Here is a 15,237-nt window from a genome sequence, read left to right on the forward strand (position 1 = left end):
TTGCAATGCGGTCATGGATATTGGGCTTGACCAGTCACATTCGCCTCTCCATGGCACAGTAGCTAGTAAACAAGTGGCAGCGCTATGCAGTTGAGTAGAGGGATGGTCCCTATGCGATGTGTGGAGACAAAACAATCAATCGAACAAAGAATATTCTTTTTACTCCGTGGTGCACCAGTTGCATACCAGGATTGACAGAATCCTATGCTCTCTCTCCATAGCCGATCAGGTCACCCACATCACATATTTAAGAAAACATTCTCAGATCATAACCCACTGGAGATATCCCTTAGCTGGGGCAGAATACCCACCCCGATGCCCATGTGGAAGCTCTGCCCCCAACTACTGGCGGACACAGTGTTCCGTAGCACACTGTCAACTACACTCACCAGTTACTTCTTATTGAATGGGATGCACTAAAGACAATAATTAGAGGAACGACAATCAGCGCCACGGTGGGACCAAGGCAGGAGGTACATAAGAACCTAAAAACAGTGGAGAATACAATGGGGAGGCTTGAACAAGAAGGGGTAAAAGACCCGCACTAATCAGGCTGCATTGCATGAGGCACGCATACAACACGCGGAGCTGTTAGAAACCCTTAGAATAATCGATCACAGGGCCTACACCCAGTTAACACACTCTGAGGCAGACAAATCGCGGGCACTGTTGACTAAGATTATCAGAGATGATCCAGCAGCCTCTGTCATAAGCCAGAATGACATGCCTGGGGGTAACGTGGTGTGAAAAGCAACATGATACTAATGAGGCCTTCAGCTCCTACTATGAAACACTGTATAGCAAACCGCTGGCCCTAGACGAAGCTCTAATAGATGTATTCCTTGAAAATCGACCTTACCCACAAGCCCCAGCAGACATGAAGGACGCCTTGGCGGGTCCCCGTCACCAGGGCCGAAATAAAGGCAGCTATTAACTGGCTCCCGCATAATAAGGCACCGGGTCTAGATAGCCTGCCGGTGGAATTCTTAGACACACACTCGAAGATTCTACTTCCCCAACTGGAGGAACTTTACAACAAGTCGCTGGACCTGGGCTATCTCCCCTGCACTACTGCACAAGCATTAGTAGTATTGCTGCCAAAAGCAGGGAGGGATATGAACGATATGTCGGGTTACCGTCCATTATCGTTATTGGCAACCAAGTACAAAATATTGAGTACAATTTTGGAAAACAGATTACACCATTACTTAAACAGGTTAATACATACTGACCAGTGTTATTTTCTACCTGCATGCAGCACATCATTAAATGTAAAGTGGTTACATCATATAATGGCATCGGCTACAGAGAGATTCCACCATGCTGGTTGTATTGCACTGGACCTGAGACAGGCGTTTGACACGCTATCAAGGGATTATATGTTTAAGACAATTGAAAAATGTGGGTTGCCCACTAACTATATTAGATGGCTACGCTTACTCTATGATACCTCGACCTTGAGGGTTAGGACTGGCAAGCACATCTCCCAGGAATGTCAAATACACAGAAGCACGAGACAGGGCTGCCCCCTGTCCCCACTCTTGTCTGTACTGGCGCAGGAGCCTTTGGTTCTCCGACTACGACAGGACGCTATACAATGTGGAACACCAATAGGCACAACCACGCATTTGATCTCCGCGTATGTGGATGATATTGTTATTTATGCGAGGGATCTTCGATACCGGGATTACACACCGACTTTGGACGGAACTCTGGCTGAGCCATAAATGAATCAAAATCTTATTTTTCCAAGATCAACCATGCCCCGACAGAATCAATCTCGGTTTGCTCACTCTACCCGTTGCGCAACGTATTTTTAAATATTTGGGTATCAATATATATCGCTCCCATGCAGACATGTTGGAAGGAAATCTTAATAAGGCCATCAGGGGAATATGCTCGCAAGTGGCTTACTGGACCACCTTGCCCCATCTGCAATGGGTCAGGTGGCTGTGTCTAAGATGGTGGTGTCACCACGGCTCCTTTATTATTTTACTAATTTGCCAACTACAGTGCCCCCTATTATTTTTAACACTGTCTACGCCATACTATCAGATCTTATCTTGGGTATGGGCTGCCATATAGTGAGCCTCAAGAAATTACAAATAGACACGAGGTGGAGGCCTGGGCGCGCCGGAATTCTGTGCCTATTATTATGCGAGCCAACTGCAGTGGCTGTCCTACTGGACGGCAGGACGCAACTTGCATGAGATTGGTTTCACTGCCAGAAATATCGATCAAGGCAAGCTACACGTAATGTTTCTGCAGCAAAGTAAAATTCCCATGACAGTACCCCCTTTATTACATGCCACACTGACATGCTGGAATAAAGCCCTGAAATACACGTCTAGCTGCAGCCCTTACGCAGGTAACATACCATTAGTGGGGATCCCACTTCTGAGCTGTAGACTTACAAAACACAAACTCAGACCGTGGCTAGAAGCAGGGGTGAGTACGGTAGGGGCACTCTTTAGCTGGGAGACCCCAATGGATCATAATAATTTCGTACAGGAAACAGAGGCACCAAGCACTCTATAAATGGTACATGCTGCACTACTGCAATATGTTAAGAAACACTGATCTCCTGGCCGGGAGGAACCCAAGAGGCACAAATTTGTTAAATCACTCTATTATATGAGGCAGGGAAGCCACCTTATCAAATAGCTATATTTGAGCATCCAGACGCATGTTAAACTGCCCCTGGACACCCTTCGGGCTCAATGGGTGACGGATGTGGGCAGGGACCTAACTGATAGGGAATGGATGGATAGTCTGGAGCATCCGCGGAAGGTATCCCGTAATGCCAAGTTTAAGTTCATACAATATATAGTCCTGCACAGAGCTTTCTTAACACCACACCGCTTACAGAAGATGTACCCAGACACAACACATCACTGTCCCAGATGCAAATTACTGGAGGCAGATTTAATACATATGCTATGGCCCTGCCTGAGCCTTGGAGAATACTGGGGTGGGGCTAAACGATCACTAAAAGAGGTTACGCACATTTCTATAGATGGCTTGGTACTGAAGTACTTGCTGGGCCTCAGGAAAACGTAGGAAGTCACAGAAGGTCCAGCATCACTTCCTGGATTTAGCATTTATAGTAGCCAAAAGATCTCTCACCATGCGCCGGAAATCAGCTAAACCTCATGAAATACACTCATGGCGCAACGAATTACAAACTGGAGGGCGGTAGAAAGTAGCACCTTGCAAAGGGAGGAGGCCCGAGGGCTCAGGAAGAACCCGATTTCATTAGATTGGGACACATTGCTAAAAGCCTTCAAAGGCACTAACCTGGACAACATTCCTGACACCCCGGACACACAATAGGCTTAGACAACGAGAAAGCGTACATAGTTCTCGTATAATAGCTGAGCAGAGGGTCGAAGTACTAATTTGCCATAGCATTGTATAGACAACACAAATACAGAACGTACTAGTAGTCTATGTTGCAATAGGGACTGCCAGAGCCTGGCGGGGGGGGGGGAGTGGCATAAGTAAGCAGGGGTTACAAGTTCAAAGTTACTGATCATTGTACATACTTATTGATGACACTGTACTCGGATGTATCTGGAATAGATACTTGTGTTATTTCTGTATAATAGGCTGGGCAAAAGGTCATGAATGCAATGTACACAATGCCATAGTGGAAATGCAAATATACAAAAGAATCAATGGATGGTATGTAAAGGTAATAAATGAAAATCAATAAGGTATGTTTTAAAAATAAAACAATCATTCTGGTACTTGGACTGTTTGTATGTCACCCATGGATTATACAATGTATAATGTCTCATAATTTTCACTGAACTTCTAAAAATTAATCTCCAGTTTATATAAAATTGTTGATGGTACTACATGACAACTCTTTAATGTCAGTTTGGCTACAAAAAATCCACAGGTGAATAATGCACTACAAACATAACCTTTAGTATTACTCATACATTTTGGCAGCAAGGCTTTAATTTACTCCACAACCTATTTCAGATCCATGGAGCAAACATGTTCCCATCCATAAAGGCTATGGAGAACTCGGGTTTTTTAGAAGTTCAGGGAGATACTGGGCGCACAGCACACGCTAGTGTAGACAAAAGGTTAGGTCAGGGTGCAAAAAGGTGAGGGGAAAAGGCCCTAAACCCCTCTTTAGGGTGTGCAGGGCACACGTTTGACAAATACAAAAACAAATACCAAATGCACACCAATATACAGTACAGAAAGAGATGTCTCAATGGGCATAAATTAGTACAAATGACAAGGTTCAGAACAGAAGAGGGGAAGCGAAGTAGTGCGATTCCTCTTTAATTGTATGGATGGCCAGCCGACACGTGTTTCGTCGTCAAGCGGTAACAATGCTTGTACGACTCATCAGGGCTGTAGCGTGAAGGATTAGGACCATAGGTCGCTAAGCCGGTGATACTTCGGACCCGGCCCCTGCTCGAGACCAGGTAGACGCTCGTCGGTGGTTATGGCTCCAAATTCAAGGGTCATGTAGTATGGGCGATGCTTTGTGTTGAAAAAACAGTGCTCCAGGCTATTCAGGTATGTGAATGCCACAAGTGAAGTACAACAAAGCCTCTGCTTCTGGGGTGCTGGAGTGACTCAATGGGACGATCCGAATTGATCGTTAAGGTTCTTTTGATCACACATGGATGTGTGTTCTCAGAAGTTTGAGCACAAAGCTGATAGCGCGACCTGCGAGATGAGTACCTCCTCGCAGCCATAACCACCGACGAGCGTCTACCTGGTCTCGAGCAGGGGCCGGGTCGGAAGTATCACCGGCTTAGCGACCTATGGTCCTAATCCTTCACGCTACAGCCCTGATGAGTCGTACAAGCATTGTTACCGCTTGACGACGAAACACGTGTCGGCTGGCCATCCATACAATTAAAGAGGAATCGCACTACTTCGCTTCCCCTCTTCTGTTCTGAACCTTGTCATTTGTACTAATTTATGCCCATTGAGACATCTCTTTCTGTACTGTATATTGGTGTGCATTTGGTATTTGTTTTTATGTTCCCATCCATACCCTCAGCAGATGTCAAAAGAGGAGCAGTCAGTGCGAATTCGCAGAAGCCAAGCCAAGATCCAGATCACTACAAGCAGAAGCATCCCAGTAGGGCTTCAGAAGCAAAGGCAAGCGCAAGGGATAACAGTACAAGTGGGCCGTTAATGGGCTCACCAGTAGGTCAATGTCTGGGGGAAGAACCAGTTGCGTTCCTATGCATATGGCCAGAGCACACTCAAAAGTGCGCAGAATACGGGCTTCATGCAGTGTAGCCACACAGTCCTAAGACAAGAAACAGTGTTCATTTAGTTCCTTTCCCCTTTTTAAAATATTTTTATTATTTTCACCTGGTATAAAGTTACAAGTACATTCAGATATAACTTCAAATCAAATTAAACTAATTCGTCATATACATACATGATCTACTCTTATTTTATAAAATAACATTACTGTACATAAATCAAAACTTAATGTCAATTCAGTTCAATTCTAGTTTCCCCCATATTTTCTCATATTTCTGCAGCGATCTGACACCTCTAAGTTCCGCCAACGTGCGTTCCATGATGTTAATTTCGTTAACCAAATACCACCATTCCAAAGCGTTAGGTGGGTTAGGACTGACCCAAGCTCTAGCTAAAGTTAATTTAGCACAGGATAATAAAATAGATAATAGTACGGAATGTGGTTGAGTTGTAGTGTATATACCTAATATTACCATAGGGGCTGTTATTGGTGTGCTGGTAACATTTTTTATAGCTAAGATTTTTCCCACTTCTTCCCAGAACTCCCCAAGTTTTGGACATGTGAACAACATATGTATTAGGTCTGCTGTATATTGATCACATTTTGGACACTTGGTTTTTTCTCCCAGATTGTTATTTGAAGCCCATTTAGAGATCTTTTCTGGTGTATAGTATAACATATATATGGTTCTGTATTGTTGTAGGCGTAGGCTAGAAGATCTTACATTGTAATGGATGTTAGTGTACGAGTTGGTTATTTGTTTTCCTGTTATATTGGTTCCCAGTTTTACCTTCCATTTATTAGCTATTATTTCGTTATCATTCGTTCTTAAATCTGTCAATATCTTATATGCTAAGCTAATAATTGATTTCTCCTTTTTTGAGTTTAGGATATCCCAGATACCCCCACTCGATAAGACTTTGATTCCGTTCTTCCGCACTAGAAAATCGTATATTTGCCTATATTTAAACTCATATGTGTCGAGTAGTCCATATATTTGTTTTAAGGTGCGAAAATCCATTATGCCTTGAGAGGTATATAAGTCCCCTAATACCTTGATTCCTTTCGATTGCCATCTTCTGGCTTCCCCGTCACTAAATATGTTAGGTAGTCCAGAATTATCCCATAAGATTAGTTGGGTGTGATATATGTTGCTTTTACAGTGGGTTAGTATATCTTTCCAAATCCTTACTAGATCCCGTGCAGTCTTAAATTTTACCCTTTTGTAGAAATTCGGGTCTGTAATGCGAAGTAGAAACTGTTTGGAATTTTCTTTTAAAAGTAAATGATGGTAGAAAAGCAAATTCTCTGGGTCTAATAAGGATCTAATACGCCTTATAAATGAGGCCCAAAAGTAAAGTTTTAGATCAGGAAAATTGAGACCGCCTGATCCTGTTAGATTTTTTAACATCTTTAGCGATCTCCTAGCTCTCTTATAACCCCAGATAAAGTTACAGAAAGCTCTGTCTAATTGTTTGAAAAAGAGCCTATCTTGTGCCAAAGGAATTGATCTGAATAGATATAAATATTTGGGTATGATTTTCATTTTTATTAGATTTATTCTGCCGATTAAGTTCAGTGGAAGTCGGTGCCATTTTTTTAAATTCGAGGTGGTGGTTTTCATTAGTTTATTATAATTGATTTTATTTATCTCTTTGATATTTGAGGTAATTTGTACTCCTAAATATGTCGCGGTCTTACAAACTTCAGGCATTATTTGAGGGGGAACAAAGTTAGCTATTACTTGAGTTTTATGAGTGTTTAATTTGTAACCAGATACATTGCCGAATTTGGATGCTTCTAGATTGATTGTTTTCAGAGAATCAATGATCTCAGTAGAATAAATGGCTATATCATCCGCGTAAGCAGTTATTTTTAAGCTCTGCCTATTGGTTTTGAAGGGTATTATTTCTGGTTGATTGTCCAATGCCTTTAAAAACGGTTCTAATGATAAGGCAAATAGTAAGGGAGATAAGGGGCACCCTTGGCGTGTGCCTCTCCGGATTGTAAAGTAATTTGACGTGAGACCGCAATAACTAATATATGCGGATGGGTTATCATAAAGTGCCTGGATCCCGTTTAGAAAATTTCCGCCGAACCCCATATATCCCATTGTATGCCATAAATAATCCCACCCCACCCGATCAAATGCTTTTTCAGCGTCAAGCATTATCATTGCTAAGGGAGTGGACTCTACTTCTGCTATGTCAAAAGCTGTTATTGCCGTGTTTACGTGAGCTGATGTGTCCCTCCCCGTCACAAATCCGTGTTGTTGTGAGCATACTATTTTAGGCAATAGCGGTGCTAGTCTTCTTGCTAGGCATTTTGCAAATATTTTAGCATCGGCGTTGATTAAAGATATAGGTCTGTATGAGCCCATCTCCTCTTTGGGTTTACCTTTTTTGTGAAAAAAAATCATTTTCGCCTTATTCCAAGAGCGCGGAGCGGACCCTGTTCTACTTATATGATTGATTACTTCTAAGAGGGGGGGTGTTAGCTCTTCCATACATGATTGATACAATTCCAGAGGGATAGTGTCTTCCCCAGTAGCTTTGCCTGATGGTAAAGATTTTATAGCTTCTCTTAGTTCTTCTCTAGTTATTTCTGAAGCCAGGTTTTCTGCTTCACAAGTTGTTATTTTTTTCGTTAAGTTCTCTTTTAAGTAGTTATCAATTGTTTCGCCATTGGGAGTATTTGCTGTGTTCATTTAGTTCCTGAAGTAAGGATGCACCAAAACATTGTATCAAGGGTTCACAACACAGGAGCACAAGTGGAAGTGCCAGTTCCATTTGGCCTCTTGATGGAACATCCATTGCGGAGCAAAAAAAGTAAAAGCAAAGTACCAACAATCAGGAACAGGACAAGTGGGAGACCTCCAGAAATGCTTCCCAGCAAGGAGTGCATGAATAATGGAATAGCCCCAAAAACTGTTTGGAAGGTACAAACCAAGCCAACACCTATTTTCTTAAAAAAGTGTGTTACTCCCGCAGCACTAGACATGTTAGAAATGTGGTGCACAACTTCCCCAAAATATAACGAGAAATTAGTACGAAGTAGCAACTGTATTTCAGAAGAAGACCTTGCAACTTGAAGATTAAATAACTCTTTTGCGGATGTTAAGGGAACATCCTTTCGGAACAATAAAGCTTCAAGTCTGCTCAAAGCATCAAAGTGCACATTTGAAAGCTTTATCGAAGGCCAAAGCATCACCTCCCTAACTGTGCTGGCAGGTGGAAACAGTACTTGTGTGCAACAGGTCACAACTGAAGAAACCGTCACTAGATAGGCCCAGTTTCATGTCACAGCAGCTTTGTTCGTTCAACATTAAATAACTTGACCACACACTTTTCTTTTTCGACATAGTAAACATCGTGCATGTCACAATTACCTGACTCCTTCCAGGCACCTATTTCTCCAGTAGGCATAGCTTGGTGTTTCTTTCCCCCAGTTTCAAGCATTATGGCTTGAACTGGACTTGTGGTAGCAATGTACTGGTGAGGGTGTATTTGCATCCATAAGGAGATAATCAATTTTGCCATTTGGCAGATAGTAAAATCTGTCCAATATGTCTGGATCTATTGGTACGCTTTTAAACTTTGCTAATCTCTTTGTAAAAAAATATCTTTTTGTACACTAGCTTGGACATGTGCCATTTTATATGCATATTTAAACATAAGATAAATCAAATACTTATGTATGTTAATATCTTCTTGCAGCCCTGATGAAATTCCCTAGGCACAAATGGGAATGAAACGCGTTGGCTGTGCCGTTGTATGTGAAAGAAAATAAAGAATATATTTAAGAAAAGAACAGAAGATCTACATATTTAATGGACTCTTTGTGTTACTGACTTCATTGAGTGCGCCTCTCTACTCTTTTTTTTATTACTTTTTTTTTTTTTTATTAAATAACTCCTGTTCAAGAGTAATCTGAAAGTCGGACAGCTCACCGCAGCTGGAGAACCCTCCAGATAGTATGACACATTTGCCATGGGCGCATTACATGCACCATGAAACAAAACCTCCCTGCACACCATGGAATGCCCTAAAGTATTCTCACAGGCAGTCCCACTAAGAAGGACTTCAGTCTCGCCATTCTAACAGTGATATCTAAAAGTTAAGAACCATGGCTCGTGCACATATCCTTCTCCTAGCGCTTCATATCTGCCTAATTGGTGGTGGTGTAAAAAGTATTGGAAGTTAAATGTCGAAATTGGCAGAGAGATAAATCTGTGGATCATCCAATTAATGGAAAGTATTTCTGCAACAATAAATGGTAGTTTCTCCAACTCCTCTATGTGTATCATGTATCATGGTGTGTCATGTATTTTCAAGCCATGATATTTTGTGAGATCGTATGGTAAAAACAAGCTAGTGGCATTAATGTGTAATCATGGTACATAACTGTCACAAAGTGTCTGAAGAGTCCAGCCTAGTTTGATCTGAGCTGTGACTGCCCATGTTGTAAACAGGACGTCATTCTGTATGATATCTATTGCAGATGGCACAATGTGACCCAGAGAGTATATCCTAGTGGACATTATAATCAAACCATTATCATCTGAGCCCTTTCCAAATTGGCCTGTCAATTTTGTGTAGTCTCTCAGCAGCCTCCAGCTGGGACACTTTCCACACTTTATTGTATATTGCATACAAGAAGCACTTTTGGCATGGTTTTCTAAGAACGAATACAAAATCCTGTGGTCTTATATCATCAGAAAGAAGTGACAAGTGTTGGTTCACCTGGGACAATGTTGGGTATCTTAGCCAATCAAGCCACAACTTCCCAACACTGTAAGTCGTTACCTCCCCAGAGTGTCGTGTCTGCATGTAATGTGGGTCAGGCCTGTTGATCTTAAACCCTTTTATGTCACCCAAGAAACGTGAATGATACCCGCTATCTCTAATGGCCACACTAACCATCCCCCCTGATTGGTCACCCAAAGAACTGTTTAAACCATTGTGAAGCATGATGTCTAATATTTCTTCCGTGTAATTTATGAACTGTTGTCAGTTTGCAAAATGTGCAAATGTGGGAATGTTTGGTGCATTAAAATTTTTATCTTAGCCAGGCCAAGACCCGATGTTTGCTGCACAGTTTTGTTCTGAACAATCAGTTGATGTGGTATCTGGCATGCTCTAAATCAGTGGTTCCCAAACTTTTGACTCCTGAGGACCCCCATTGAGTCCCCACTGGAAGCCGGGGACCCCCAAGCAATCTGGATGAGTTACATTTCAAATATTAAAACAGTAATTTAAAAAAAAACACACGTGTGCACACAAATAAAATACTCAAAGTACTAAGGATTTTGGGGCCAGATGTACGACCATTTTATTTAGTGCCTTGCAATTGGCGACCCATTGCGAGTGGCAAATTGCGAGTCACTAAATGAAATGTACAACAGTGTGTTTAACACTGTTTGGGATTCCCAATGGGGTCTCAAATTGCAAGGCTCATAAATATTAATGAGCTTCTCGCAATTTGCGAGCACAGTGGGAATGCCAGACCTCCCAGAGATGGTGGCCTGCTGGGCTCAGCAGACCACCATGTCTGGGACTGCTTTTAAATAAAGCAGTTTAAAAAAAAATGCAGCCTGTTTTCCATGCATTAAAAAAAAAAATGAAACGTTTTCGTTTCATTTTTTAAAGGCAGGCCGTGGTCCCTGGGACCACTGCCTGCCCTCAAAATATAATTTTGCATGCATTTGCAAAGGGGAAGGGGTCCCCTGGGGACCCCTTCCCATTTGCGAACGCATTACTATCAACTTGAAGTGGGTGATAATTGCGAGTGTTTTGCGTCCGCAATTGCAGTCGCAAAACATTTGTACATGTTTTTGAGACTCGCTATTTGGAAGGCAATGCCCCTTCCAAATAGCAAGTTGCAAAACCTATTCAGCAAGTCGCAAATAAATTGAGACTCACGAAATAGGCTATGTACATGGCCCAATACGTTTTTGCATGCGCAAACGGGTTCGCGAACACGTTTGCGCATATAAAAACGGGTCGCACAACTGGCCTTAGTATTTTATATTGAAGGAATACCCCCTCCTTCACATGTATTTCCTTTGTTTTATAGCATCTCTCATACCATTGTAGCATGCCAGAGCACTTTACATCACACACAAATAGAGACAATGAATCATACATGTAAATCAGTGTATAGAAAATGTTACATAAGGTAAAAGGGACTACAAGGTGTAGTGATCACGTCATTCATACTGATAGGCATTTTTAAAGAGTGCTTGGTCTGGAAAAGCACAAACTCAGGACTCGGAGCATAACACAGTGGCTAGCACTGACTTTAACATTAAAATGTATTTATTCCCAAATAAATCTTTTTAGCAGCATCAGGATAGTGAATGACTGGGAAAAACATAAGTTACTGACTGGTACCATGCAGTTTGCAAGCAGCTCTTTGATGACAGCTTATAGGAGGTCCCTCTGCTAGATTACGATTGTCACTTATAAGTGCACAGTAACAAAGGAATCTCTGTGACAAAAGCTGTAACCACGGACCTATGCACATAAAATCTGCTTTTTAGAATGCATGTTACACGTTCTTTGCAGTAGGCACATTAACCCTATGTGCTACATTAGTTAAGGCAAAGCTGCCACTGAACAAAACTCTCCTCTCTCTTCAGCAGGTACATTAATCACTGGCATTATCTTGACACTTTTATTGTTGCTCGAACTCTGCTAATTATACAAGAAATGTTGATCTGCTTTTCAAACTGCTGCCTACGGACCCCCTGGGAATGTGTCACGGACCCCTGGGGGTCCGCGGACCCCAGTTTGGGAAACACTGCTCTAAATAATAAAAAAAATTATTCTAAATTCAAAAATTCAACAAGGGGCTAATGTTCCTGAGAAGGAGAGAGAGAGAGGGGCACAGTGTCTCAAAAGGTGGGGAGTGCCTGGGTCAGAGTACTGGATAGGAAAAGTCAGCAGGACTGTTTATGGTGCCCTCCCCACATCCCCTAGAGGATATCATGCTTCCTCATAGGACGGTGATCCTCATCCGACAGGCGCTGCAATGCCCTATGGGTCCCCCGAAGGGTCACTTTGGCTGAGATCTTTTTATAGGCTGCCGTATGATGAGTGTGGGTGAGGTGGTTCGTGACGTGAAGTGGTGGGGTGTGAAAAAAAGGATTAAAACTGGTAAGGGAGATCCTGCACTGTACTTTAATGAAGGGATTGTTACTCCTTCACAAATGTATCAACATGTTTTGCACCTCTACTGGTCATAGGGATCCACGGCGCTTCATCAGGACAAAAAAAATATATCGTAGACAAAATATACCACAATGAGTTGGTGCCCATAGTTGGTACCTACTGTGTGTGTGTGTTGTTCCTGGTCCGACCTAAGTTAAGCAAAATTCTGGCAACATCAGGTGGTGCAGAGGAGCCGCACTGAAGCGTGCTGTCACTTCGATGTGCGGACTGCATGTCAGCACCTACCAGTCTCCGCGTCCCCGGCATGCTCCAAATAATGCCACGTTCACCTGAACCTGCCAATCTTTACTTTCCCAAATCGATTTTAAATCAACGTGCCCCTCGTGAGGAGTTGCCAAGGTGGCAACGATGATAGACGGGTAAACAGGAGCTCCAGAGTGGGCCAACAGATTATCCGGCATATATCCTCCCCATCGACCATCCACGCTCTCTCTCTCTCTGCTGGCATATGAACCAGTAGCCCCGGTGTGGTGCCCCCTACACCTGATGTCTGCAGGAATGAGGTGGAGCTAATCGTCAACTGAGAACTAGTCGGGCCTGTCCCGGCGGCCTGCTGTGGACACCCGTGACCCATTGTTGCCTGCTGCCTGGGAAGACTGGTGGGGGTGCACAGAGCGCAAAGGCTTGTGTCTGCGGCTTCCCCTGCTTGGTGGTCAACTACAGAGACTCTCATTGCACTCACCCCGGACAATGCAGAGGACTAGTGCGGCGTACCTGATGGCTGCAGACACTCTCCAAGTGACCTTTTCTGTGCTACAGCCTGGATTACCACTGGATGCCCGGCGCTCCCCGGCACCTGTGGCCTGTGGAGTCTGCTGACACCTGGTGAGTCCTGAGCCCTTTTCTGCAGCTGTAACCCAAACACTGCTGTGGGGATTCCCTGCTGGGAGTCCGAGCTACTTCAAAGAATTATTTGCTGGCAGCGTTCACCTCGCTGCTGGCCTAGCCCACCACCAGTTTTCATGCTGCGGAGGGCCAGCTGTTCCCCCCACTCTGCTTGGACTTACTGCAAGAGACTGCCTCGGATGGCTACCGCTCCCATCATTGAGGGCGTTCACGCGGGGCCCGAGTCCGTTCGACCTCGCTTCCTTGATTTCAGCGATACTGCTGCTGCACCGTGTGTGGGAGCACAATGTGCCATGCTTCGGCTGTGGCCTTATGCGGGTCCGCCCGGCCTATTGAAGCACCTGCAAGAGATACTACCCGGACAGGGCCCAGGTGATGTGGACCTGCAGCTGCCACACTTACCGACGTTGGCATTGCTCTTCACTATCCCCCACACTGGGCTGGCTGAACTGTGTCCTGAAGGGCCTCCTTCCTCCTCTCCTCTGCCGTTTCGTGCCTGCTTCGCACCGACACCTCTGATATGCCACGGGAGCCCTGCATCAGGGGGTGGTCTTGTCGATCCAGCTACAAGATCTATGCTCGGTGCTCCTGTTCACCAGCCCACGGCGTGAATTCCCGCCCCTATCAATGGTACCTCTGGGTTGTGGATGTGTCTGTGATTGCCCTGAGCTCCACTGCTGACTGAGTACATAGTCAGTCGTGAGTTAGGACCCTCTTCTTTTATCTCGCAGGCCCCCACTCCTGCGATGCTGCAGGCGGACCAGAACTGTGGAACCACATCAGTGGGTGATTGGCAATCGGGCCAACTGTACCAAGGGAGCTCTTAGCAAATTACTGTCAGGGCCGATTTGGGGCCTGCCTGCTTGTCCCTTCCACACAGGAGAAACGCAATACTCCTGGCTGCCTGCCGACATCAGTGTAGGGGTGCCCTCAGATTTGTATCAATGACTGAGTCCCCCACTGCACCTCTTCCTGTAGAGTGATCGTATTGCCCTTGTTTTTGTCTTTCTCCGCTGGACAGATCTTCCTGCCCCCTTCTCTGTGGAACACCGACTACTCTGTTGTATTGGGCATAACTTCCTGAAGCCTTCCTAGGTGTCTTGTGCTGTCCCGCAGATGACATGAAACCGAAGGGTGCCACCTCGGGGGTGCAGCACCGATCCAACCTTGGCACAGAGTGACAAGACCCTCAACAGTCTACAACACCTGAAAAAACCTCCAGACACATTCTGCACAGTTTGCTAAAGTATTCCAGAGCATCCTAGACACTAAAACCTCCCTGGAGACTCGTACTGATTCAGTCTCAGTAGAGGTCAACTCACTACACGTATATCATAGCAAGTTATTGAACCGAGTGGGCACAACTGAATCTGCGTTGGCAGCCCTACGCCCCTCAAATATAGACCTGTAGGAAAGTCTGATAAGGGTGGAGTTGGAGGTCACTACCATGCACTGTAGGGCAGAGGACACGGAGGGCAGGCCCAGATGTAACAAGATCCACTTCATGGGCTTTTCTGGACGCTGGGAGGGCCCCAACGTGGAATTGTTCTGAGAGGACTGGCTAGCCCAGGCTGTCCTTGATGGCAAGGCCTTGTACGTTTTCTTGTTCAAAAGGGCACATCATACTCCGCGCCGGCTCCCTCTCCAGGGAGCCCCCCAGCGTCCCATCATAGCACATCTCCTTAATTATCACAACAGCAACCTGCTCCTGCAACACTTCCGTACCAAGGGCCTGTGGTCCTATGAGAATGCTCAGATAACTGCGTACCTCAATTTCACCATGCAAGTGCAGCACCGACGAGGATCATTTTTGCATGTCAAACAGCTTCTCTGGGACCTGAACATTAAATATGCTCTCTTATTCTTGTCTAAATTGCGTGTCGTTGATGGAGACATGTCTCACATTTT

Source organism: Lissotriton helveticus, chromosome 11 (genome assembly GCF_964261635.1).
Source record: "Lissotriton helveticus chromosome 11, aLisHel1.1, whole genome shotgun sequence".
Classification (NCBI taxonomy): Eukaryota; Metazoa; Chordata; class Amphibia; order Caudata; family Salamandridae; genus Lissotriton; species Lissotriton helveticus.